General features: G+C 47.0%; 1 long non-coding RNA gene across 1 annotated transcript; it reads right to left on the reverse strand.

Annotated features, from left to right (window-relative positions):
• Positions 1-1721: 1721 nt before the first annotated feature.
• LOC129682570 (uncharacterized) lies at positions 1722-23453 on the reverse strand. Its single transcript, XR_008720999.1, has 3 exons — positions 23182-23453; positions 5156-5216; positions 1722-2411 (listed from the first exon to the last, which is right to left on the reverse strand). It is a non-coding gene; the product is annotated as an uncharacterized LOC129682570 (long non-coding RNA).
• Between the last annotated feature and the right edge of the window lie 1525 nt (positions 23454-24978).

A 24978-nucleotide genomic window follows, 5' to 3' on the forward strand; every position in this document is an offset into this window, starting at 1 on the left:
GGCATCAAGTGCAGAGGCATCCTCAGGTGTGAGTCCACAGCCCTCCTTACAAGACTGTCACTGACCTCCACCCACTAACACAGCCAGCCTCAGGATGATTCATTTGGCAATCTCATAAGTCTATGGGCCCATCCTAAGAACGCAATTTAAAATTCCCAAGTCAAAACACAGTTACAAACTACACTTATAATATTGGAATATTTAATTCTGTAACATAGGTATATTCTTGTTTCTTTTCTTCCTTTCTATATTTCTTCTCTGCTTCCCTTAGTCTCTCTCTCTTCACCTTCTCATCCTCTCTCTATCAAGAGTCTTTCTATGGACAGCCCAGGCCGGCTTCAAGCTCACAGTCCTGCTGCCTCAGCCTCCTGAGTGCTGGGAGTGCAGGTATACACAAAAACATCTGGTTTTCCTTGTTCTTTTATTAATGCCTTCACTCTCAAGCCCTGGGTCAGGCCTCATAACTACCCCACTTTACAGCTATAACATACACAAGTGACACTGTTCTGCGATGCGTGCCTTTACCGTAATGATTATAGTAAATGTACATATGCATTACTATATAATTCATGGGTTTTTTTGTTTCAAAGTCACTGGCATTATTATTACCTCTAAGGTTTGTCATCTGTATGTTATTATAGAAAAACATTCAACTTCAGGCAGAGGATGTATGAAGTAAAAATGTAGATTTTCTAACCAAGTTCGCTAGCCTTTGGAAGCCTCATAGAGCCCGTGTCAGAGGCCAAGAGCTCTGCCTCTCTCAGGACATTGTCCAACAAGTATCTCAAACTGACCAGTCACAAAATCTAGTAGGCTTCTCAGAGATGGGCACTTTTGACCCAACCAGATTAACCAATGTCTTTTGTGGAACATTCTGACAAAGGTCTCGAAATGGTTTTCTCTTGCTCAGAGAACACTGTGAGAGTGTTTACTTCTAATTGATGTGAAAGTAAGGTCTTTTCTTTGCCCTTGCTCTGAATAATGACAAGGAGACTAATAGTTATTTACTGTAAGCTTTAGGCCTGAGCTGGCCAGATAGCCAGCTATTCTAACCCGATAATACTAGCCTGGCCTACATCCTGCCATGTAACCATCTCAGTCTTGGCACCTCCTTCTCCATCAGTATCCTGACGACAACTCACCTGGTCCCCACCTGAGACCCTCTCCCTCTCTCTGGGCCCAGAAATCTCACCTTTTTCTCTCCTGCCCAGCTATTGGCTGTTCAACTCTTTATTTGACCAACCGGAAGGTGATGGAGAACAATGCTTACAAATACTAAGACGGGAGACGTTTCATAATAATGACAATACCAGAGTCCAGACTGCAATCAGATCTCAGCCAGGCACAGAAATCAGCATTTGCATGTGCACAAAAACCATCACTCCAACAATTAGAAAGTCAGTGCTTCAAAGCCTAGGCTCTCTGGAGAGTTACTTCCATGGGTCAACTTCTCTGGACCAAGGTAGCCCTGATGTGTATTGGCAGTGTTCTAGGAGTCTGGGTGGCTATTTGGGGATTGATGTTGGAATCAGTACACTGAACAAAGTCAGTTGTCCTCAGCCCTGGTAGGCTGTGCCATCTATCATAGGACTGCCCTCCTGTTTTGTTCTGTTTTTTTAAGTTTTTATCTTTATTATTATTATTATTTATTACAATTTATTCATTTTGTATCCTGGCTGTAGCCCCCTTCCTCATCTCCTCCCAATCCCACCCTCCCTCCCTCTTCTGCCCCTATGTCCCTCCCCTAGTCCACTAATAGGGAAGTCCTCCTCCCCTACTATCTGACCCTAGCTTATCAGGTCTCATCAGGACTGTCTGGATCCTCTTTCTCTATGGCCTAGTTAGGTCACCACACCAGGGGAAGGTGATCAAAGAGCTGGCCACTGAGTCCATGTCAGAGGCAACCCCTGTTCCCCTTACTAGGGAACCCACATGGAGACTGAGCTGCCAATGGGCTATCTCTGAGCAGGGCTCTAGGTCCAATTCATGCACAGCCCTTGGCTGATGCATCAGACTCTGCAGGACCGTCTAAGCCCAGATTTTTTGGTCTCCTGTGGAGCTCCTGTCCCCTCCAAGTCTTTCTATCTCCCCTTCTTCCATAAGATTCCCCACACTCTGCCCAAAGTTTCTGCCCTCCTGTCTTAATACAGGACACCAGTCTTCTCTTGTCTTTGAATGAGGACTCAGACTGTGGCTTATCCTGTAGGCTCTCCCACTTCTCAGGTCTTCAGACAGGGACAGGAACTAGCCCCAGTCTACCAGGCACAGGTCTCCGCACCCTCCACCTCGGGGTGACATGATCCTTATAACAGATGGGTGGAGAGGTAGACAAACCGCGGCATCTTGGTGGCTCTGGTCCTCTGGAGAACTCCAGGTCAAACGCTACCCAAGCTTGACGTCCACGGATGTAACTGTGGCACAGAACACAGACAAAAAGTTTGACATTTCTGCTTCCCAGTGTAGAGGCCTATCATTTATAACATCTTAATGCCAGGCAAGGAGGACTGAGAAAATGACATATTTGGGGGATAATGAACCTTACTCTGTGGTATAAACTAACATAGGTTTTCCATGTGGCAAATGCGTAACTCTGTAAGTTGACATGGTGCTGGCAAACTGTGAGTACTCTTTAAACTCGCAAAGCAGACTGGGCGAGTGCAGAGGCCCTCCCTCATCTCCTCCAGACCGCTCTGTTCTGGGTCAGGCTAGCCTGTGGTTCTGGAAGGAGAGAGGGAAAAACAGCAAACATCTGACCATGTTAAGAACATTGTATCTTTGAGACCAGGTAGAAGGGAGGAGGAGGTGCTGGAGCAGGAGGGAGATAAGAGAGAGTAATGCAGTATGTGTGTGCGTGTGTATTATATATGCGCACAAAATTGTTAATGAGCACATGTAATTACTAAAAGAACCTATTAAAAACCAAAAGTCCAGCTGGGTGCGGTGGTGCACGCCTGTAATCCCAGCACTTGGAAGGCAGAGGCAGGCAGATCTCTCGGAGTTCGAGGCAGCCTGGTCTACAAAGTGAATCTAGGACAGCCAAGGCTACACAGAGAAACCCTGCCTCGAAAGAAAGGAAAGAAAGAAAGAAAGAAAGAAAGAAAGAAAGAAAGAAAGAAAGAAAGAAAGAAAGAAAGAGAAAGAAGGGAGGGAGGGAGGAAGGAAGGAGGGAGGGAGGGAGGGAGGGAGGGAGGGAGGGAGGGAGGGAGGGAAGGAAGGAAGAAAGGAAGGAAGGAAGGAAGAAAAAGGAAAAAGAAAATGAAAATCCAGTTATTGCAAACCGTTCTTAGAGTTATGCAGAATAACTGAGAAGCCACTAGATGGTTCTTGCACAGAGCTATCATTGCTCTGGCCTTGGTTTTGGAAGAAAACTACTTGAAAGCTAAGGACTCTCTTCACAGTGCATATCCCCTGTTAGTTCATAAAGACCTCGCCCAGAAGTACTTCCTTGTTGTCGCATTGACCCACAGGACAAAGCCCTCTGAGGTCTCTTCCCCGACATGGGTGCCATTTGAACGTGCGCTGTCCATTTATAGCCCACTCGTGATTCGTGTGCTTGCGTGTGCATCCATCCTTCAGCTCCAGCCACTTCCAGCAGAGAATAGGCCCAAGGGCCAGGAGAAAGGTTCAGAGCGAGTCTGGTGTTTCCGGTTCCCCTGCAGCATCCGGAAAGGTCTGCGGACCCCTAAGGCTGAAAGTGACTGGAGCAACTCCAAGCTAATGAAATAGTCGAATCAGAGTTAGAGCTATTTAGATCATGTCTGTGAGGCTGTCTGCCAGCTCTCTGATCAGAGCACGCAGAGGGAACCTTTCCTGTAACTTGGCCTTCCTCTTTCGGGGGTAGGGGTGAAGCATTTCAAAGATGTGCTGGAGCTTAAAGTCAAGAAGACGGAAAACAGCCCATGCTTGCCCCCCACCCCAGGAGGTGAATGCTGGACACCCCACTGTCTTCCCACCGGCACCCCCGGCCTTGGCTGCACTTGGTTTCAGTCCTCTGCGTTTCTAATTCCAGAGAAAGGGCTATTTTATTTGGCTTTACGTCTGTGGCTCATACGGAGTAACATGTCTGCTGCTGCCTGGCCAAGGGAGTGAACTAGAAGAGATTAAAAACAGATCTGTCTAGTGAACAGGTGCTGCGAATTAGCTAATAGCAAACTAAATATAAAAAGGAGACTAATTAGAGTCCTGGCCTGCCTCCTGCTCTGGCTCCCTCGCTTGTTAACCCTTGAAGGTGCCTCTCCTACAGAAGGGCAGAATTTACTGAAAGGGGAATCTGTGATTTCACACGTGTGTGTGTGTGTGTGTGTGTGTGTGTGTGTGTGTGTGTGTGCATGTGTGTGTGTGTGCATGTGTGTGTGTGTGCAGAGAGAGAGAGAGAGAGAGAGGATAGTAAAGACTCCAGAACAGAACAGATGAGTTTTGTCTGGCAATGCCAAACAATGATAACAATAATAAGAAAATTCTAGCTTCCTACCACCTTGTTCCTCAAAGTGTGGCCTCGGCCCTGCAGCCTACGTGTGCCCAGGCGGCTTGTAGGAGTTGAAGTCTTGGGCACCACCCTAAAAGTGCGGAACTAGAGTTTATATGTCACGTGATGGGCTTCGGGTTAACTCCGAGATGCACTGCGGGCTCAGAGCACCATTACCGGGACTGGTGGAGAACGGACTGAGCTGGAGTGGCAGGAGTGGGGTGAGGCTGGAGGAAAGGGCAGATTTCGGTGGGGTTTTCGGTAGCTGCTGAAGGCAGTCAGTACATTTTCCTCGTAAAGTTCTGACAGCAAGTATTTGCAGGCTTCAAGGCCTCTGTTTTAAGCAGTCAGGTCTCCAGGTCCAGCACAAAGGTAGTCACGGGCATTATGCAAACAGACAAGCAATAGCTGTGTTCCAATAAAACTTTATGTCCAAAACCAGACATGGGCCTCCGTAGGCTTGTTAGTAGTAGCATGCCTGCCTCTGTTTTGAGGGCACAGTGTGCCTTCATGTGGTGTAGAACACTCTAGACCAGCTATGGGTTTGATTCCGCTTGATCCCAAAACCTGAAGTCTCACTGGATCGGTCCACTGGACAGCGTTCTTCTTGCTCCCCAGTCACACATAGCCTAGTTGTATTTCCCACATACAACCCTTAGTCTGAAAATCGTAACACAGTTTGGTCCTTACCTACTTGAAGCATTCCTAACGGTGTGTGACTTGACGTACTCTCAATTGTCTTCTGAGAACCCTTGGGAGACATGAAAACGAGAGACTGATGTCAGCCTCTGCTGATGAGACACACAGCTCAGCAAAGGCAGTGATGGACGTGATTGTTGGTGTCTTCTCTCCTCGCTTTTTGTCTTTATTGCCATAGCAACCCCCCCTCAAGCTGTCCACCACCCTGGACACATATCCAACACATCTCCCTGCTGGTCCCATCCATGTGGATCTGAATCTCAGAGGGTTGTGGAGGAGCAAAAGACTCAATAAAAGGATGAGCAGGCAGGAGCCCTGCAACACCGTCTCTGCAAGAACCATTACCCGAGGCTCCTCTCCAAAGATCTGCTTGACATATGTGCATAAAGAGCATACAGCTACTTCCAGGGTCATTTCACTAACAACATGTGGCACATTCTATCGCAGAAGCAACTCTCCCAGCCTGGTAACGTAGAGGGGCCTTGATGTAGACGAAGGAAGAAAGACAGTGAAGACTAGACCATGGCAGCACCCCAGGCAATGAGAGCTGTGTACCGGCATATCCTGGAAGCCAATAGGAAACTCGTCTTTGAATTACCCCACTGATGAAGGCAGAAGCTGGAAATTTGCACACCAGCTCCGTCAGTAGAAGGTGAAGGACTGACACTCCCACTGGTGGAAAGGAAGAAGGGCTGTGACTCCCTGTGGTTTCTTTCCAGTCTGTCACATGTGTAACAAGCAAAAAACCCCTGAGCTGGAGGGTGACCTCTGGTAGGATTGTAGGAGCCAGACGATGGGGAATCCACTTGGCATCAGAAAGGTGGTAAGCACAGAGTGGTGCCAGTGACATCTGCCCTGCCCTCTCTCGTTACCCTCTCTGAACATATAACCAAGTAGACGCCTAACAGACAAACTCAAAACAGAAAATCTGTGTCAGCGTGGGTTGGACTCACTTGCAAGAAATTGAAAATGTGACTAAATAGTGCTTTAAATACATCTAGAGGCTTTGTTTTCTCACAGAGCCAAAAACCAGGAAATGAAAGCACAGGGTCTGACTGGGTAGTTCTGCAGTTGCAGAAGAGATGCAATTCTTCCCTCTTTCAACTAGTCATCCTGATGCAGTTTTGGTCCTCATGCCAGCCCACTGTGGCTGTAGGCTGGCCACTCCAGCCCCAGAGCACTGTCCACTGGCTAGGCCCTGATAAGGAGAAGGGCAAAGGTCAGATGATTCAAGCTAGCTTAGTAAACCTACTCTGCAATAGCCCCCCTCCCCAGGGAACTCCAGCTTCCATTTCTTAATCCAAATTCTCCCTCAGGGCTTATCTATAAGGAGACCAGAAAATGGAGGTTTAATTTAAAATCTGGATACATTGTAGCTGGAACAAAATTTGGTAAGGAAGAAATCAAGGACAGATGCTGGCTAGGAGCTCAGCAGCTTCTGCCACGTGATGTCTCACACACATGGCGTGCACGTGCACACACACACAGAGATTGACACGCTACTAAGTTAAGCAAAAAAGCGCAGCCCGGGAGCCACTTGACGGCTATGGGAGGTTTGCGCTCAGGGGAGACACCCAGTCTAAGCAGCACAGCACTTCCTTAGGGTTGACCTATGCTAGAGCCTTACAGCGCCAGCATGTGTCGGTGGGGGAATGACTTTCTCATAATAAGCTTTATTTTCGCTTCATTTTATGGAGGTGGGTATCTTGCCTGCATATGTACGCTGAGCACCATGTATGGGCCTGGTGCCCTCAGAGGGCAGGCATCAGATCCCCTGGAAACAAAGTTACAAACAGATGTGAGCCTCCATATGGGTGCTAGGAATCGAACCCAGGTCCTTTGGAAGAGCAGCAAGTGTTCTTACCTGTTAAGACATCCTCCAACCCCTTGAATGCCCTTTCCCCCTGCAAGTTTGGAGGCTGAATAAAAACGACCATCATATATGAAGAGGGCTGTGTTGATTCCCTGGGGGTGATTCATAAATAAGAACAAGGCTTCTCTGAAACTTCTCTTGTTTTTAAAGTAATAATTAGTTGTGACAATCTAGTGAAACACATCAACCACAAGTTTCCCACTTTCCCAAAAATTCTGTGAAAAGGACAGTGAAGGAAACTTTAAATTATGAATGCGCAAAGACAACGTGGTAATAAGCAAGGAGCCAATCAGGGTAAGTTGCAGGGTGGACACAGAGACCTAACTCAGTTCGCACAGAACCATGAGAGCAGCCTGCGGTGGGGGCTGGGGGCGGGGCGGCACCTAGAATGCACAGTGGTGGAAGCAGGCTTAAGCAGAACGAACAGCTCAAGTGTCGACCGCTGAGCCCACTGCTTCCTGACCTAAGGCAGGGAGTTTTGTTCTCAAGGGATGGTCTCCACTTGGGGAATAGGCTCGCTCTGGGCAAATGTGGGAATTAAGCTGGAAGTATAGACCGCAGGAGTCTATGCATAAGTAGCGAAATATCCGTACTCTTCCCTTACTTGTTCCCAGAACCTTGAGATTCTGAAGAATAAACACCCCAATTGTTTGGCATTTTGAGATCTTCAAGTTAAAAAAAAATTTTTTTTTTTAAAAACTGGACATCCCCCCCTCCCTGGCTCTAAAGTGACATCTCCCAATGGTGAAATTTCAGAACCACAGAGATAAAAATTTATAAGGGGGTGAGGGAGAAAAAAAAATCAATTCACATTTCTTAGTATGACTTCTAACTCTCAACACCATCCTAAGAAGGTAAAAAATAAATAAATAAACAAACAAAAACAAAACAAAATTAAAAAAAAAAAGATAGGGGTTAAAATCCTGCAAACAGAATACATTTAACCTAAAATCTGTACTCAGCTGAACTGTCAAACTTAAAGATGGAATAAAAGGATTTTTCTTTGTCCTTTGGGGGGTATGTATGTGCGTGTGACAGGGGTGGCACATGCCACAGTCACCCACATGGAGGCCAGAGGACAGCTTCATGGAGATGGTCCTCTCCTTCCACCTTTAAGGAGGTTCTGCGGATGGAACTCAAGCAGCCAGGCTCACAGGGCAAATGCTCTCACCCACTGAGCCATCCTGCCGGCTCCGAAAAAAAAAAAAAAAAACAAGTTCCAGAAAACCTACCCTCCGGCATTTTTATTAATTTATTTATTTATTCACCTTCCATCCCTTCCTCCTTTCCTTCCTATCCCCCTTCCTACCCTTTTTTCCCCTTTCTCTTATTCCTTAGAAAAGGGGAGTCCCCCCTTTCCAATAACCCACCCCAGGTCATCAAGTCTCCAGCATTTTTTGTTTTAAGAAAGGATGAACTGAGAAACAGGAAGGCACAAACCTAACCTGTGGGATTTGTGGGTTCATTCTTATGGAACAGAAACACAAGAAAGCCCCCAGAGAGAGGTGAAAGGCAGAAAAGAAACACGGCAGTGAAAACTATTTGGATCACGAGCTGTCCACCCTGCTGAAAGTCTCTAGTGGATCAGCAGGAAGGAAAATGAATCAAATGCACTGCAGGACATGTTTACAATGTAGCATGTTATAAAGTAGCAAGAAGAAAGATGGATAACTAGAAGTCAAAACCATTGAGGCCATGAAACAAATGAAAGATATCAAGTGAGCCTTTAAGTGGTGCCTTTAATCTCAGCACTCGGGAGGCAGAGGCAGGCAGATCTCTTAGTTCAAGGCCAGCCTGGTCTACAGAGTGCCAGCTCAGCCAAGGCTACACAAAGAAACTCAGTCTCAAAAACCCGAAAAAGGAAGGACAGTAGGCAAGAAGGGCAGAGGGACTGAGAGAGGGAGAGAGGGAGGAAAGGAGGTAGAGGGGAAGAGAAGCACTAGTTAATTCTGGAGAAGAAATAATAGTTTAATGGGAAAGGAAAAAAATGGATGTACGTCCTGTATTAAACTCACAACACGTGTAATTAAAAAAACAACTCTAGAGCTCTAGAGCTGTTGTTTGAAAATTAACGACTCAGTTTCCCGCACTCAGTGGGCCATGGGACCCTTCTGCACACTCTTCCTGCAGAACTGAGCTCTCCCGCCTCCCTCGGCGGCTCCGTTAACACTCCTCAGGGTTTATCCTTCTTTGCCTCATTGTCCTGGTTCACATCACAAATAAACTTTCTGTACTAAAAACAAACTTATTATGATTCTCCTCTGCCTCTGACTTGCAAAGCTCCATTTGAATGAGGTTTAGGGCAAATCCTCGGGTTCGTATGTATGTGCCGGTGGAGGGCTTGGTGTTATGAACATCAAATGTCCTCTGGTCATCGAAAATCAAAAAATGTCTCATTCTGACCATTAAGTCTCCACACCTGCCTACTAGCCTGAATTTTACTTCAGTTTAAGGAACACTCCAGAAGCCAGGCTGCCTGTGGCGTGCCAAATCCAGACACTGCTGTCAGGGTGTTGAACAGGGTTCTCTGGTCCTTCCGGGTGGAAGAAGAGGTCGAGAATGAGAGCACTCGTGATGAGTACTGGCATGAGAAGGGTAAAGTGTTCTCGGTGGAAGGGGGTAGACAGGGCCCTACCCCCACCATTCTTGGGGTTTCTCACTATGATTCTCTTGATCTGGGTAGATATTCACCCATGATTGGCCTCAAGCTAGTCATCCTTCAGCTTCCCCTACTGAGAACTAAGATGTCTCTCCTCACAGGCCCCCATGTGACTCGGAATCTCTCCTTCAGTGTTTTCAGTTTTCAAGAGTGATTTGTCACTATCACCAGAGTCCTTCAGGCTCTGGTGGGAGCTGTTAAAGCCCAGTTTCCCAGCCTGGAGGTTTCCCCTCACCACATATGCTATTGTTGGGAGAGGTTGTGTGGCAGGGTACCTGGCGTTAGGATTCCTTGAACTCTGGCAGTTCTCCCTGACAGACACCCATCTCCATCTCTCTGTGCTCCTGCAGTCATTTTTATAGAGAGAGCTGGGTGGCCAGCTGAGAGCCTGTGGTGGCCAGCTTTGCCTGTCAGGTTGATTGCATCATGAGATACCTAGGAGAGTAGTAAAAAACACTCCTGGTTGTGTCTCTGAGGACACTGTCAGAAGGGATTTGACCGTGAGGGCCCTGACCTAACCAACAACTTAAACCATTGATGAACCAGGATCTGAACAGACTACAGAGAGACAATAGACTGCAGAAGGTGAGGCCAGCTGGGACTGAGCTGGGCCTCCGGAGGGTTTATCCTGGCCCTGGTCCCTTCCTGATGTCCCTTTTAGCTTCCTTTCTTCAGTAACTTTCTGCTCTGTCACAAACCTCTGAATGGCCCAAACACCCCTTTCCTCTCTTTACTCTTTTTTCTTGGGTCTTTGTCACAGTGACAGAAAGCTAATTAACACATGACAGAATCTAATTATTGGATTCTCTATCGCAAGACCTGCTCCAGGAACTTTGCTTGGAATTATGGGCCTCATTTGCATTATCTTGGAGTCTCACCTTAAATTGGGGGTGTGAGGAGTCCTATTTTAACACCTAGCTCTACAGAATAGGCAACTTGTCTTGGCACTAATCGATAATTACATTACCATAATAATGTAAATACTGGGAATTGATAAAAACTGGTGATGACATCATACCATGAGAGGTGTGTTGGGTGAGAACACAGCTGTGCCTGCCGGTCTGAAGGACAGAGCGCCAGGTTTCAAACAGACTCTACCAGGGCTCTTTAGAGCAGAAAATGACATCATTAGAGGATATGTGGAATTCTGCTACCAGCTCAAGGGCCCGAGACCCGAACAGCAGCCAAGATAGCACATCTGATACTAGCCCATGTATCAGAGGCTCTGTCTGCCCTTCACGCTCACCAACCAGACTATACACCACCACAGGAGAGCCCTTTCTTCTCCTCCCCTTCCGTCAGGAGCTCATTGCTGGATGCAGGCACGCACTTGGTAGATGAGGCCTACATCCCAAGCTGCCTCTCCGCAGCAAGGAAAGCCCGGAACATGGTGTCCTTCTCCTCCCCTTCCGTCAGGAGCTCATTGCTGAATGCAGGCATGTGCTTGGTGGATGAGGCCTACATCCCAAGCTGCGTCTCCGAGGCGAGGAAAGCCAGGAACATGGTGTTCGTGGCTTCTATTTGGGGAACCACACAGGAAATTACCAAGATGTGATGCATGTTCAAAGAGTATCAGGCTTCCACAGGTAACAAATGTCTCCCTCAGGGAAGTCAGTGGACTGATGAAAGAGAAAACATCCCAAATCACAGGTCAGCATTTCACATAGAAAGATGATGGTAAAGGCAGGAGGAACTGTCTCAGAGTCAAAGGTCCTAAGAAGACACAGGGGCATAGGTCAAGGACAGCTGTTTTTCATAGTTCCTGGAAAGTGTCTTTTTTTATATATAGCTGTGCAGGTGATGATCTTAAAAAAACAAAACACTATGTTCCTTAAATAGCCCAGTGCAGGTGGCTCTGCAGAGGCGCCTGCCAGGATAGTTGGTCTGATGACAAATAACCAGTGTTCTGTCAGTCTGTCCGGAGTTGTCCGTGGGTCAGCCATTGCTCCTAACAACTGATGTCAGAGCTGGGGGAGGGACATGGAATGGCTTGGTGTTTTCTTTGTTTGTTTGTTTAGGTTCTGTGTTGTCTTCTTTTTCTCTTCTTGCTTGCTTTTTCCTTCCTTCCATCTTTCTTCCTTTCATTATGGCTAAATAAGCCATTCTGTGTTAGGCATCTACCTTGATAGCCACCAGCGGTTTGTCTCTGACTTCAGTCCCTGGAAGATAAGTTCCCAGTATAACCTTGACTCAGTGACCCCACCCAGAAATGTACAGCCAGCCGTGCTATCTACTTGCTGTGATATGACTAATTGCTATTTTTGCTCCTGTAGCTGGCTTATGCAGACACCCAACGGTGTTTTGAGTTGTCTTACTTAATTGACACAACGGAATCATTTTTACCTGCTTGCATAGCCAGATAGTGAAGGTCTTCATGTGGGTTTCCCTTTTAAAAGTCCTTCCCCAGACCCTTTCTTCACAGCAACCTCAAATGTGGCTCAGAGACTGTCTTGCTAGCAACTACTCAGTGAATCTTTTACTTATAATTGGATTGAGTCTATACTCTTTTCCCAGGGGTCACAAACTCCACAACACTTTCCTTCCTTCCTTCCTTCCTTCCTTCCTTCCTTCCTTCCTTCCTTCCTTCCTTCCTTCCTTCTTTCTTTCTCCCATTTTCCCCTACTCTACCATAAATATGAGCTTCATATTGAGACGTAAAAGAAAATTATAACATGAGGTGCGGGGTTCATGGAACACTTATTAAGGCAGGACATTCTATTTGAGATGGCTGTGGTTTCAGAATTACCGAGAAGAACTCACAATGGCTTTTTGCTTCGTGAGTATCTGCTGCTGCAGCCACTCACAACTTCACATTCAGGAGGGCCCCAAGATTGGTTCCATACTGTTACTGTCTTCTCAAAAGTCTCGGCATTTTTTGAACCAAGGGTCCCGTGGTTTCACCTGGCAGTGGGTCCAGTGAGCTGGATGGCACCCCTTACGGACCTGACGGTGCCAGGTGTCCGTGCACGAGGCTTGTGCCCAGAGTTCGTGTCTTCTCGTTCTCATTCTCCCTCCCTCCCCCTCTCCCCCCCACAAATTGCACATAAGCTTCTCTGGAGATCCGTGCTCATGCATTTTTTTCTGAAGAGAATCTTCCTAGTTTTTTAGCAGAGTCTCGAAGGTGACTGGGACTCAGCAATAGAGACACCATTCTAGCATTGCTGAGGCCCTGGCTTTGATCTGCAGCTCAGCGACAAAGTTCTGTGGACCTCAAATGTTCCAGGAACACTGACCTTCTGTTTCTTCTTTAAGAACTCAGCATAGAGGTGCACGCTTTTCTGCACCACTAAATCCTGAAGGTGGCAGATGGCACATAGCTACGTATAACTACGCCACGGGCTCACTGTCGGCTGAGCCACGTGCTTGCATATCTCAACACCAGGTGTGCCTTGCCATAGAAAAGGGCACCAAACAGTCAGAAAACGTCCTTAGTTGGAAATGGTTGGAAAAGGCACAGCTCTAGCTGAGTTTTCAGACCCAACAGTAAGTGCTTTCCAGCAAACCTCACCTGCATGTAGCCCTCTGTCTAAAAGAAGACATTGTGGCCATGTGGAGCCGAGCATCTGAAAGGAAATTAACTTAACACAGTATGGCTTTAAGTGCTATTTGCATCAGAATCCTCCAGGTATCAGTAAATTCTAAAAGTATAGACTTACGGAGTGTTAAAACTGGCTACAATCTTAGAACACCGGAACTGCTCTTAGAGAAGGACTGCACATGTTAAAGCATTTTAGGAACCATTTGCCAGAGTTCATTTAGTGTTACAATCTTGGTAAGTTAAATGGACCCATAGATTTTAGCAAGCTTATCCAACATTATATGGCTAATGTCTGCTTATAAGTGTGTATGTACCATGTGTGTCTTTCTGCTTCTGGGATACCTCAGTCAGGATGGTCTTTTCTAGATTCCACCATTTGCCTGCAAATTTCATGATTTCCTTGTTTTTAATAGCTGAGTAGTATTCCATTGTGTAAATGTACCACAATTTCTGCATCCATTCTTCCATTGAGGGATGTCTAGATTGTTTCCAGATTCTGGCTATTACAAATAAAGCTGCTATGAACATAGTTGAGCAAACATCCTTATTGAATGGTAGGACATCTTTGGGGTATATGCCCAGGAGTGGTATAGCTGGATCTTGAGGTAGTGCTAGTCACAACTTTCTGAGAAAGTGCTAGACTGATTTCCAAAGTGGTTTTATAAGTTTTCACTCCCACCAGCAATGGAGGAGGGTCCCCCCCTAAAATTTAGAGACATAAAGAAGCTAACACTAAGGATGGTTAAATCACATTCAGAATGGCAAGCAGGACAGACACCAGAGGCAGTGGAAGAGAGAACACAGGATGGGATCCTACTATAGAGGGTTCTCTGAAAGGCTCTACCCAACAGGGGATCGAAGCAGATGCTGAGACTCACAGCCAAACTTTGGGCAGAGTGCAGGGAGTCTCATGGAAAGAAGAAGGGGGTGGGGATAGAAGGACATGGAAGGGACCGGAGCCTCACAAGGAGTCCAACAAAGCTAAAAAATCTGAGCCCAGGGCATCCTGAAGAAACCGATGCACCAACCAAGGATCACTGGAGAGAACCTAGAGCCCCTGTTCAGATGTAACGATTGGCAGCTCAGTCAGTCTCCATGTGGATTCCTGAGTGCGGAGCAGGGGCTGTCTCTAACATGAACTCAGTTGCCTTAGATCACTTAGCCCTGGTGATGCGGCTTTACAAGGTCACAGAGGAAAAGTATCCAGGCAAGTATCCTGATGAGACTTGATAGGCTCTGGGGGGATGGCAAAGGAGGAAAACTCTCCCTTTCAGTGGACTAGGGAAAGGAGCTAGAGGGCAAGAGGGAGGGAGGGTGGGGCAGGGAGGAGTTGAGGGACGGGGCTCCAATTGGGCTATATAATGAATAAATTGTGAAAAAAAAAAAAAGGTTAAATGGACCCTTGGAGATCTTTCTGTCCCAAACCCACAGGTTCATTTGTTAACAAAGACCCCTAACCCCAAAAAGAACAGGGAGCCAGAGCCCCATTCTGGTTCTCAGTAAGATGAAATGCCTCCAGCCCAGTTCCCAGTAGAACCTAGTTCTCCTGTGAACCTTCCTGAGGCTGAGGAGCCAGGCCTCCACTGTCCGCTCAGTTCTCTGAACTTCCCCTACAATGCTCTGTTAAGTTCCTTCTGTAGCATTCTGGGGCCTCTCTAGCCCATAGCTCCAAATTCCCCCACATTTTATCCACAAAAGGTTTTCAAAGACCTGAGACCTACATGGTCAGGTTTGCAAGAGTCATGAACCACCACCACCCCTCCATATTGTTACTTTTCTTTTTCTTTCTGTGGTGCTGGGGATTGAACCCAGAGACTTCCAAGGGCTAGGCCAAGCTCTCTGCCACTAAGCTACAGCCCAACCCTACTTCTTGTCTTGTTGCTTTTACCCAGAAAGCAACTTACAGGTAGAAGAGTCTTCTTGGGCTCACAGTCTGAAAGGCGGAGTATGCTGGAGCAGAAGGTATGGTGGGCAGGGTCTCTTTGACCTCCACAGCTAGCAGAGGTAATCGCAAGAAGGAAAAAGGTAGTTCAGTTCAGTGTGACTCAGCAGCCGGTGTTGGTTCAAATTTCTGAAGTCTGACCCCAAGTAGTTTACTTCAGTAGTCTATTTTAGTAGTTTTATATTTAGACAGCAAATTTGGTGAAAACTTTCTTGGTGATAACTAATTCAACCCCATGAGCACAGCAAAGCTTAAGACATGATTACACCAAAACTCCTTGTGAAGCACATGTGGCCTCTTCCATAAAGGCAGAGTCTACAGACCGATTGCGTGCGATACCTTCCATAAAGACAGAGTCTATAGATTGACAAGCTCATGATAAGAGTCTGGGGGAGGATCTGGTATGGTCTCCGTGACACAATCCAAAAGTCACCATGTCGGCTCCCAGCCTTCGGGGTGGAGCACAGGTTACGCATCCCTCTCGCTAAAGGGACAGTCCTGTGTGTTTAACATTCCTGGTTCCTGTTGTTTATCTGTGAGCACAAGAACCACTGTAGTAGGAAGTGCAGATAGAAGTCTCTTCCTCCTATCTTTGTAAAGCAGGAAGTGACTGAACAGGAAGTAAGGTCATAGTGGGGCTACAGAACATCAAGACCCACCCCCAGTGACCAACTTCCAGTTGGACTCTGCCTCCTAATTTGCACAGCATTCTAAAAACAACACCACAAGCTGGGGACCAAGTATTCACAACCAAGAACCTTTGGGGACAGTTCACACCCGAAGTATAACACTCCTCTGTCTATAGTTTGGACAGTCTGCCTAACAATGACGTCACAAGCACAAAGGTTCATGGCAAATTTATTGGTTACTTGGAACAATGTTAGGGAGTTGAGCCATTTGCACTGATGACTGGGAGAATTTGTGATTTTGTGACCGTTAGAAAGAATGGCAATGAAAAGAAGTGCAGTAGCAAGAGTGGCAGTGTGATCCTGTTCTTGTCAGAGGGGGCATTAAGAGGACAGCCTTCACTGTTCCTAAAGTACAGACCCTTCCCCTCATGCCGTCTGCTGCTGCTTTGCCACATCACCAGCCCGGCCACCCTCTAACTAAGCTTTATTCCCACCTCCTGTTTGGCCAGGATCTGTCTCTTCTATCAATTAAATGAATCCCCAGGGAAAGAGAATCCTCCTAAGTCATCCCAGGCCATCCTAACATCTATTTATCTGGTGGGTCAGCATGCCATGCCAGCCAACCAATGGGCAGGGTTGTCCTTGGAGAAAGGAGAGAAGAGCAAAGATGTGATTCTTTCACCAGATCACACACCTCTTTCTCCCCGTCAATCCCTCAGGAAATCACAGGCACACTTCCGGTACAACCCTTCAGTGAGACCTCAGGGGTCACCCTACATGAGCAGGATCCATTCCTGGAACCACCTGCTGTGACCTCTGCTGTCAACCCACCATGCTGCCCCCATACATCTTTCTGTTAGGGTCCTAGGCAGGTCCTGCACAGGTGACCTAGGATGGGAATTCCATGACCCAGGCTTCAGGTTGCTGGTTCTCATCTCCTCTCGGCAACCAGGCATCTCAGAAAGGAAAGAGAATGGTCATGATGCTGCTTGCAAAAGGCATGCCTTGAACATTGTCATTCCATCCCCATCTGCATTTAGTGAAGCACTTGAATTTTTATTTTTTTAGAGATTAAATATCTGTTAATACCCAAGACTCCACTTTCTCCTCTCTGACCTCTTTACCTCAATTATCTAGAAAAAAAAAAATTCCCAGGCCTGTATATCCCACTCATGCTGGTTTTAGCATACTGGATACATTTGGAGAACTACAATGCTCCTGACATGCACAGGGCTGTATCCTAATAAATCCATCATCTGTTGAAAATACACATCTCACACCTATTCTATACCGTCGCTTAGCAACCTCCCCCACCATGGTTTCTACTGAGGAAAATGTCCTTACATCACGAAGAAGTTGCTAACTCATGAAGTTAAACCGTTGGAGGTTGGGAACTGTTCGTATGGGCCGACTGAATAGGTGCTTATGAAATAAATCTGCAGGGAGGAGAAGGGCAATGTGACAAGTCAAGTCAGGGAGAAAGAAACGAACGTCAAAGCACAGTGGTACATTTTTTTAAAGTTGCTGGATGGCTTCCCCTCACATGAAGTTGTTACTCAGATTACTGCCAGAGATTTGATGAGTGTCGGGGGTAGAGTAATCAGGAGGCGCAGCTGTAATGCGCCCTGAAAATGCAGTCATGCCTTCGCCCTACTTCTCGGGGCAAAGCAGGACCCTGCAGCAGCTCCCTGCTGCAGTCCTGTCCTCAAGTGGCCCAGACTTCTCCTCCCAGCTGTGAGTTCTCTCATCCATTTGGGGTGGGGGTGCTGTTAAAAAGGGAACCAGAGAAATCGCTCTCATGTCGTCACTTCCAGGGGAGCTGGGACAGAAAAACAGCGTGTGCTGGCCTCAGCTATGCCAAGAACACGGGACGGGAGGCCTTCCAGGCTGCAACACCAGCAATACTCACCTAGCTTCTGAGTCAGTCAAGGTCATCACGCTCCTACCTACCAGATGGCAGAAGAGATAAAAGAGAATGTTCTGTGTAGCAAGAAGCTAGGGCCATGGCTGATCTTGGTGGTCAATTTGTCACACCTGGGAAAGAGGAGCTCCACTTAAAGAATTGCCTCTATCAGATTGGCCTATGGGCCTGACTTTAGGACATTTTCCTTATTGGCAATTGATGGAGGAGGGCCCAGGCCACTGTGGGCAGTGCCATGCCTAGGCAGGTAACTAGGGACATGAGTTAGAGCGGTCAGCCACACTTCTCCCATGCTCTCTGCTTCAGTTCCTGCCTCCAGTTCCTGCCTGAGCACCTGCCTGGCTTCCCTCGCATACGGAGCTGAAGAAAACTTGTCCTCCCCAAGTTCCTTTTGGCCATGGTGTTTATCAGCCTCAGGAAGCAAACCAGAGCGCTACTGCCATAACTTCTGTGCCACTATGGCTCCAGTGCATCTTGCCAGCAAGTCCCTGCACCCAGCAGGCCTCACCTCCTAGATTTTCCTGACAGTGCCACAGACTGGCAACCATGGCTAAAATACAACATTTGTGAAACTTTGTGAAACATGTAAGATCTGAACCATGACTTTTTATTTAACCTTTCAAAATGTGGACCACATTCAACTATTAATTTTTTAAAACAAAATAAAAAGGATATGATATTGCGAAGATGATGGCCAGAAGTTTTACCAACATTCAGAAGCTCAACTTCAACCTCCCAGGGGCAGACACCAAGGTGTCAGCTCAGTTTCTTTCTGGAAATTCCAGAAGAGAAACTATTTTCTTGTTTTGTCCAATTGGGAAGGGCCCTCACGCACCCCTTAGCTTGTGGCCACAGCACTCTGCTTCTCAGGCCACATTCTTCCTCCCTGATTCTGATCCTCCTGGCTCCCCTTAAAGAAGACTGTTGTGACAATTTTGGATCCACCAACATGATCCAGGATAAATGAAAGATTCTGGGATTTGAGATGTGGCCATCTTTAGAGGCCATTGTTCGACTTATCACGGGGAGTATGGAAGAAAACATTTTGATTTTCATTCTTGATGCTCCTAGGAGACAGGGACGAGCTAGCTTGATGCCAGACACAGGTTTCCTTGTTCCCTTGGACTCTAGTATCCTTGAAACTCCACACACTTGTCTGAGGAGCCTAGTGGCCAGGTCCCCTGGAGGCAGGCTGAAAGCCTCCCCGTGGGGCACTGAGCCTCGTTCCCAGAGCCTCACTCAGATCTCGGCCTCTTGTTGGTGGTGGAGCCTGCCTAACACATCAGACCCAGTCCACGGGGGATTCTCAAAGTGTGACTCCCATTGGCCAGACCCTTGGTGAGCCAGGCAGCTAGGATCCCAACAGGAACACGGGGCCAGTTTCCCAAACTTTTGTTTGTTTAATGAAAGACTGACCCATGACATCGTTTTCCTTTCATGGTCTCTTAGATTAGAAGGTTTTTGCCTTCCAAGCATTTATACTTCCTAAGGATAAATCTGATTACAGATTAAGGCATAATTTCCATTAAGCTTTCAAAAATACTGAACCTTAGTACACAGCCACACTGTCATAGTAAGGAACGCATTCTTGACAGTCTGAGGGAGCAGGCTGGGAATCCGGATGCAGAAATGAAGCGGCCACTGCAGCAGGAAACTCAGCCCCTTGTGTCTGTGGGATTACTTCTCCCAGTGCTACAAACCCTGAGTGGGAAATACTGGGGGCGGGGCATGACTCCACCTCTACTGAACATGCTCAAAGGGATTTTTTCCTCATCATTCTCTAAACAGAATAATATACCAAGTATTTACATAGAATTTGCATTGCATTTGGTATTAGAAAAAATGTAGAGGTTTTGAGGGTTTTTGTTTGTTTTTAGTATAAAAAAGACGTGTGTGGGATATGCAAATACTTAGTTACTTTATGGAAGAAACTAGAGCACCTTTCGTACCACCGTGAGCTTTCATGCCACAGTAGTCCTAGAACCAATGCCCTGAAGACACATTAGCAAGCAAGAACTAGGCTGAGGCGGGAAGTCTGTGGTCCAGGTCCTGCCATCCACTGGCTTTCTGAGCTAGGATGCCGCTCACCAGCATAGAGCCCATGTCACCCCTTTACAATCACAGCCCCTTCCCTGAATCTCCCACACATGCCCCAGCATGCCCCAGAATGGGAGTCAAACCATGGGATTTCTTCCTAAGTTCTCTAGTGAGTCCCTTGCAAGATCTGAAATGAGACCATGGGCTACATATTTCTAGAAAACAGGCTGGATCAGCTCTGGTAGAAGGATCCAGGGAGCCCCAAGGACTCTGAGACAGGGAGAGACAGGGCTATAGAGAGTAGGTGGACGGATTGGGGGAGGGTCACGTTGAGAGCTGCAAACACTGACTCCCTGGGCCTTAAGCCGGTAGAAACCCTTGCTCTTGGCCACTCCTGACACTGGGTATCAGGTCAGTGACAGCTAGAGCCTAATGTGACTTGAAAGCCTCTGAAAGAGACGCTCTAAGTCATGGTCAGCACTAGGGCCTGGGGTCCGTCTGCTGCCCAAGCTGCCGTAATGTCCCTCCCCTCCCGACCCTCCCCCTTCCCTACGCTCACCTTGTCTGAGCCAAAGCATTTTTCACCAAAACTCACAGAAGCAGCATCGGGACCAGTGTCCCCAAGACAATAAAGAGGCCTGAGGTCTCCACGCTCACCGCAAGCGAAAGGCTAAAACTAGTACCAGCCATTGGAGTCTCAATCAAGGCTGAGAATTCTGTCTAAAGAAATATGGCATTCAGGGAAAAAAGTGTGTATGTACGTATAGCGTAAGGGTATGTCTGCAAATGCTGCTAAAATTCTTTCCCTGGGGAAAGATGAACAACACTACCCCTCTTCCTACCGCCCCAATGACAAACCCAGAGCAGTGGGTGAGGGGTTACGGGAAGGAGGTGACTTTAAAGCACGCACCCTGGGAGGTCTGCACCCGTTGGGCTTCCCGTGGCTGTGCGCTGGAGCCCTCCCTATGTATCCCCACCTATATATCCCGTCCCTGCGGCTCCTCATTCCGGCGGAAGTACACACAGATGACAGGAAGGGGCGGAGGGAGACTCCGGTGAGCCTCCCATCATCTTCAGCAGTCAACCACCCCGGCTGTGACCATCTTCGGCCAGCAGGTACAGCTGGACTTCTGAAGATGGTGGCAGTTTGCCTCAGAGGACAGTCCTGTGCAACCACGCGCTTTCTGACAGGATGGCTTGCTAGGCCAACCGGAAGCACCAAGGAAAGAGAACGCCCACAGAGCCGTGCTGAAACCTTCTGCACACTGACGTTAAGTGTTCTAGCGTCTTTTTGCGTTTTATTTTCTCCAAACCCTGAGAGATAGGTAGGTTTTCCCTTTTAATTTTAGAGATTAAAAACAGAGCTAAGCAACTTACAGATATGTAGTACTGGCAGGGCAAGGATTTGAATCCAAGCTGTGTGAAGAGAGGGCTGGAGCTGATCATGGTCGAGCCGGATCATCATCATTCTGCCATGGTACTCCATTAAGTGACAAAAACAGATCACTGAACAATGCAATAGATCAACTGACTTCAGTAGATAATCTTTGTGCATGTGTGCTTGTTGCGGTACGTGTGTGTCTCTAGGTGGGATTGCCATTCTTAGACTAAAATCGACCATGCGTACATACTAATGGGAGCTCAGTGGGATATTCCAACAGATGCATGTAAAATCCACTGATATTCCAAGGCATGTCTTTATTTGGTGTGGCTGGAGCTTTTCCTGTACAAACAGCATTTATATGCCTTAAATACATATAACTTTAAAGACCCATTCAGAGAGAAAAGGCGACATATGTTCACACAAAAACATATACATACACAAATGTTCCGAATACTGCTATTCTTAAAAGCCCAAGGGTTTTAAAAAAAAAATCATTGAAACCTGAATGGCTAAATAAATTATGAGCTGGTAGAGGATGCAGCTCAGGACCCCAGTGGGCCGGCTAGTGAACAGGACATAAGCCAGAGTCATTTCAGGAGAGAAAACCTCAGGTGATAAAATGGTCTCCCCAGACTGGCCTGTGGTGAGCCTTTGTGCATGTTCTCAAATGATGACTGATGTAGGAGGGCCCAGATCACTGAGGATGGGGTCACTGCTAGGCAGGTGGTCCTGGGTGGTAAAAGAAGGCAGATCTGGGGCCTGGAGAGATAGCTCAGAGGTTAAGAGCCCTGGCTGCTCTTCTGGAGGTCCTGAGTTCAGTTCCCAGCAACCACATGATGACTCACAACCATCTATAATGAGATCTGGCGCCCTCTTCTGGCCTGCAGTTATACATGCAGACAGAACATTGTATACATAATAAATAAATAAATCTTAAAAAAAAAAAAGAAGGTAGATCCTCACCACCTCCCTTTACCCACCTGATGTCATATTCTCATCCCTTCAGAAAGAAGAAGAAAGGGGAAGGGAGGAGAGAGGAAGGAGGAAGGAAGGAAGGAAAAATAGAAAGAAATCAAAACAAACCCACAAAAAGAAAGAGAAAGCAAGCAAGCAGGCTATAAGCAGACCTCCTCCATGGCTTCTGCTTTAGTTCCTGCCTTCAGGTTCTTGCCCTGCTTGGGTTCTTGCCCCGACTTGCCTCACTGATACACCTTTATCTGGAAGCATAGATGGAATAAACCCTTTCCTCCCAAAGCTGCTTTAGGTCATGGTGCTCTGTGGCCACGAGAGAAGCCCTAACTAAGACACACAGTGTATACCTGGAAGGACGGTAGCCAGTCCAGCATGGCCTTCCTGTCTCAATACAGGTCTGAGCAGCCTCAGTCCACAATTATGATCTCATTAAGTCAGGAACTTCCATCTTTTCTCATCAACCTTGTATGTTATAGCGTCACCTTGGGTTACTTATCTAGACCAGCAGTACTTTAGCACTGTTAAGTGAAACAGTAACAGAGCAATTCCGTGATGGTTAACCCGACAGAGACAGCTAAGGAGTGCCTGACATGTGGGTGGAATGAACTGCCTGCTATGCTGAAGAAAGAAAGGATTCATAGCCCAGGCAGAATGGAGCCGGATGCTATGAGATTTCTTCACACAACAGGGAAGATACACAATTTTAAACTCGTAAGTTGGGAGTGGAGTCATGGCTCAGCAGTTAAGAGCACTGGCTACTCTTCCAGTGGACCCAGGTTCAACTCCCAGCACCCTCGTGGTGGCCCTCAAACTTCTTGTGACTGCAGCGCTGGGGAAGCTGGTATCCTCTTCTGACTAAAGGACCATTGCAAATATGTTGTACATAGACATGCAGAGAGGCAAAATACCCACATAAGCAAAATAATAAAATAGATTTTTAACTCATGAATTGATTATCTATGGAATTTTTTGTTTGTTATTTTTGGACTGTGGCTAACCTCTAGTAACTAAAACTGAGTAAAGGAAAACTCCGTTTTATAATTATAATCAGTATTATAATACCTCAGTAAAGCTGGTGCCAGGCTAAAAACAGTCACTTCAGGCTTTGTCTTCCTCCCTCCTTCTCTGCACGCTGCGGTCAGGTGGTGTGAGGCAAGAGGCCAGGGATCATCAGGAACCAAAAAGGGACAGTTTTATCTTGCTGGCTTTGGCAGCAATAATTTGGTGCAATAATTTCTGTTTGAAGCTTGGTTATGGCAAAAAAGAGGAAGTAGTCCAAGTTCACTCAGCCGTCAGGCCCAAATCCATGATCCAATCCTCCAAGGAACAGCAGATTCCTGTAAACACAAAGCCAGAGCTGAATGGGCCTCCTGGGTGGACTTCTGACTTTTTAAATGACGGTTTCCTGAATGAGCGCCCCAGTTCTCCTCTGTGAATGACCTATTCAAAACAGACCAGTTTCTGAATTTTCTCAGTGGTTTTTAACCAAGGCTCCTGTGCCTTAATTGTCCTGCAACCTAGAGTGGTAGGGGGAGAGAAACAAAGGAAATGTCCAATTAAGTCTCTCCTACAATTAGTAGGAAACCGTAATTTGGGGCTTTGTCGTGTTGTTCTGCACAATGATATTGTAATCAAAATGACTCATGGTGGAGAAGAATGCCAGGCCCTCTGGCTTGTCCTAAGAGAATAGGACAGGGCAGACTGGCACCTGACCCTGACCACCTGAGTTTGAGCATGTTATCTGACCCCCCCACACACACTAAATGAATAAGTGTAATTTTTTTTATAAATAAAAAATCTGCTTTTAATATTTTTTATATTTTTTATAAATAAAAAATCTACTTTTAATATTAATTTATTTTATGGATATGAGTGCTTTGTCTTCATATTCACCTGCATACCAGAAGAGGGCACCAGATCTCATTACAGATGGTTGTGAGCCACCATGTGGTTCTTGGGAATTGAACTCAGGACCTCTGAAAGAGCAGACAGTGCTCTTAACCACTGAGCCACCTCTCCAGCTCTGAATCAGCGTGATTTTAAAAGCAAATGAAACACAGATGTCAGATACTTGGTTCTGGTCAGGCTCACTCCAGATTCTTCTCCGTGACTGCACAAACCGTCCCAGCAAAGCTGCCTGGGCAGACAATGTCTAAGAGTTGACACATCACGCAAAACCTACTTGACCTCAGCTCGGGAAATGACATGGAGATAAGTTTGTAACAGCACAAAAGGACAAAACTGTCTTGGTGTCTTTTCCTGCTGCTGTGGTGAAGTATGCTGGGAAAAGTAACTTAGGGAGCAAGGGTCGATTGGGCTTACAGTCGCAGGCACGGTCCATCAAAAGAGGAACTCAGGAGAAGTGGTCTCGTAACCCACAGTCAAGAGCGGTGAGCAGTGGGCACCAGTGCTCTCTCTCCTCCTCAGGGCATAGGCCGTGAAATACCGCACTGAGCAGGGATCTTCCCATTTCACCTAACCCACTTAAGAAAACCCTCTCTGCATGCTCGGGGGCCATCCCCATGTGATTCTTGCCAAGTTGACAACATCAGCCACCACAACGAAGAATCGAGAGGCTCAGAATGGCCTCCCACTTTATCCACTGCTCTCAGAAAAGGTCCCAGACACACAGCATCATCTGGCCTGACAGGCCTTTTCTAAAGACCACTAGATTACCCAGCCTCCCTCACTATTCACAACAAACAAGATTCTGCAGGAATCACCTCTATGGGACCACATGGAAGACAATGATGTTAAAGACGCATGGCGTCTGCTTCCAGAGCCAGCCATCACTGTGACAGCAGTGTCTCTCTCTTGGCTGAGCCTGCTTGTAGGAGCAGGTGTGCTGTTTGCAGGGCA

The sequence above is a fragment of the Psammomys obesus genome, unplaced genomic scaffold, assembly GCF_907164565.1.
Source record: "Psammomys obesus unplaced genomic scaffold, mPsaObe1.curated_primary_1811, whole genome shotgun sequence".
NCBI classification, from domain to species: domain Eukaryota; kingdom Metazoa; phylum Chordata; class Mammalia; order Rodentia; family Muridae; genus Psammomys; species Psammomys obesus.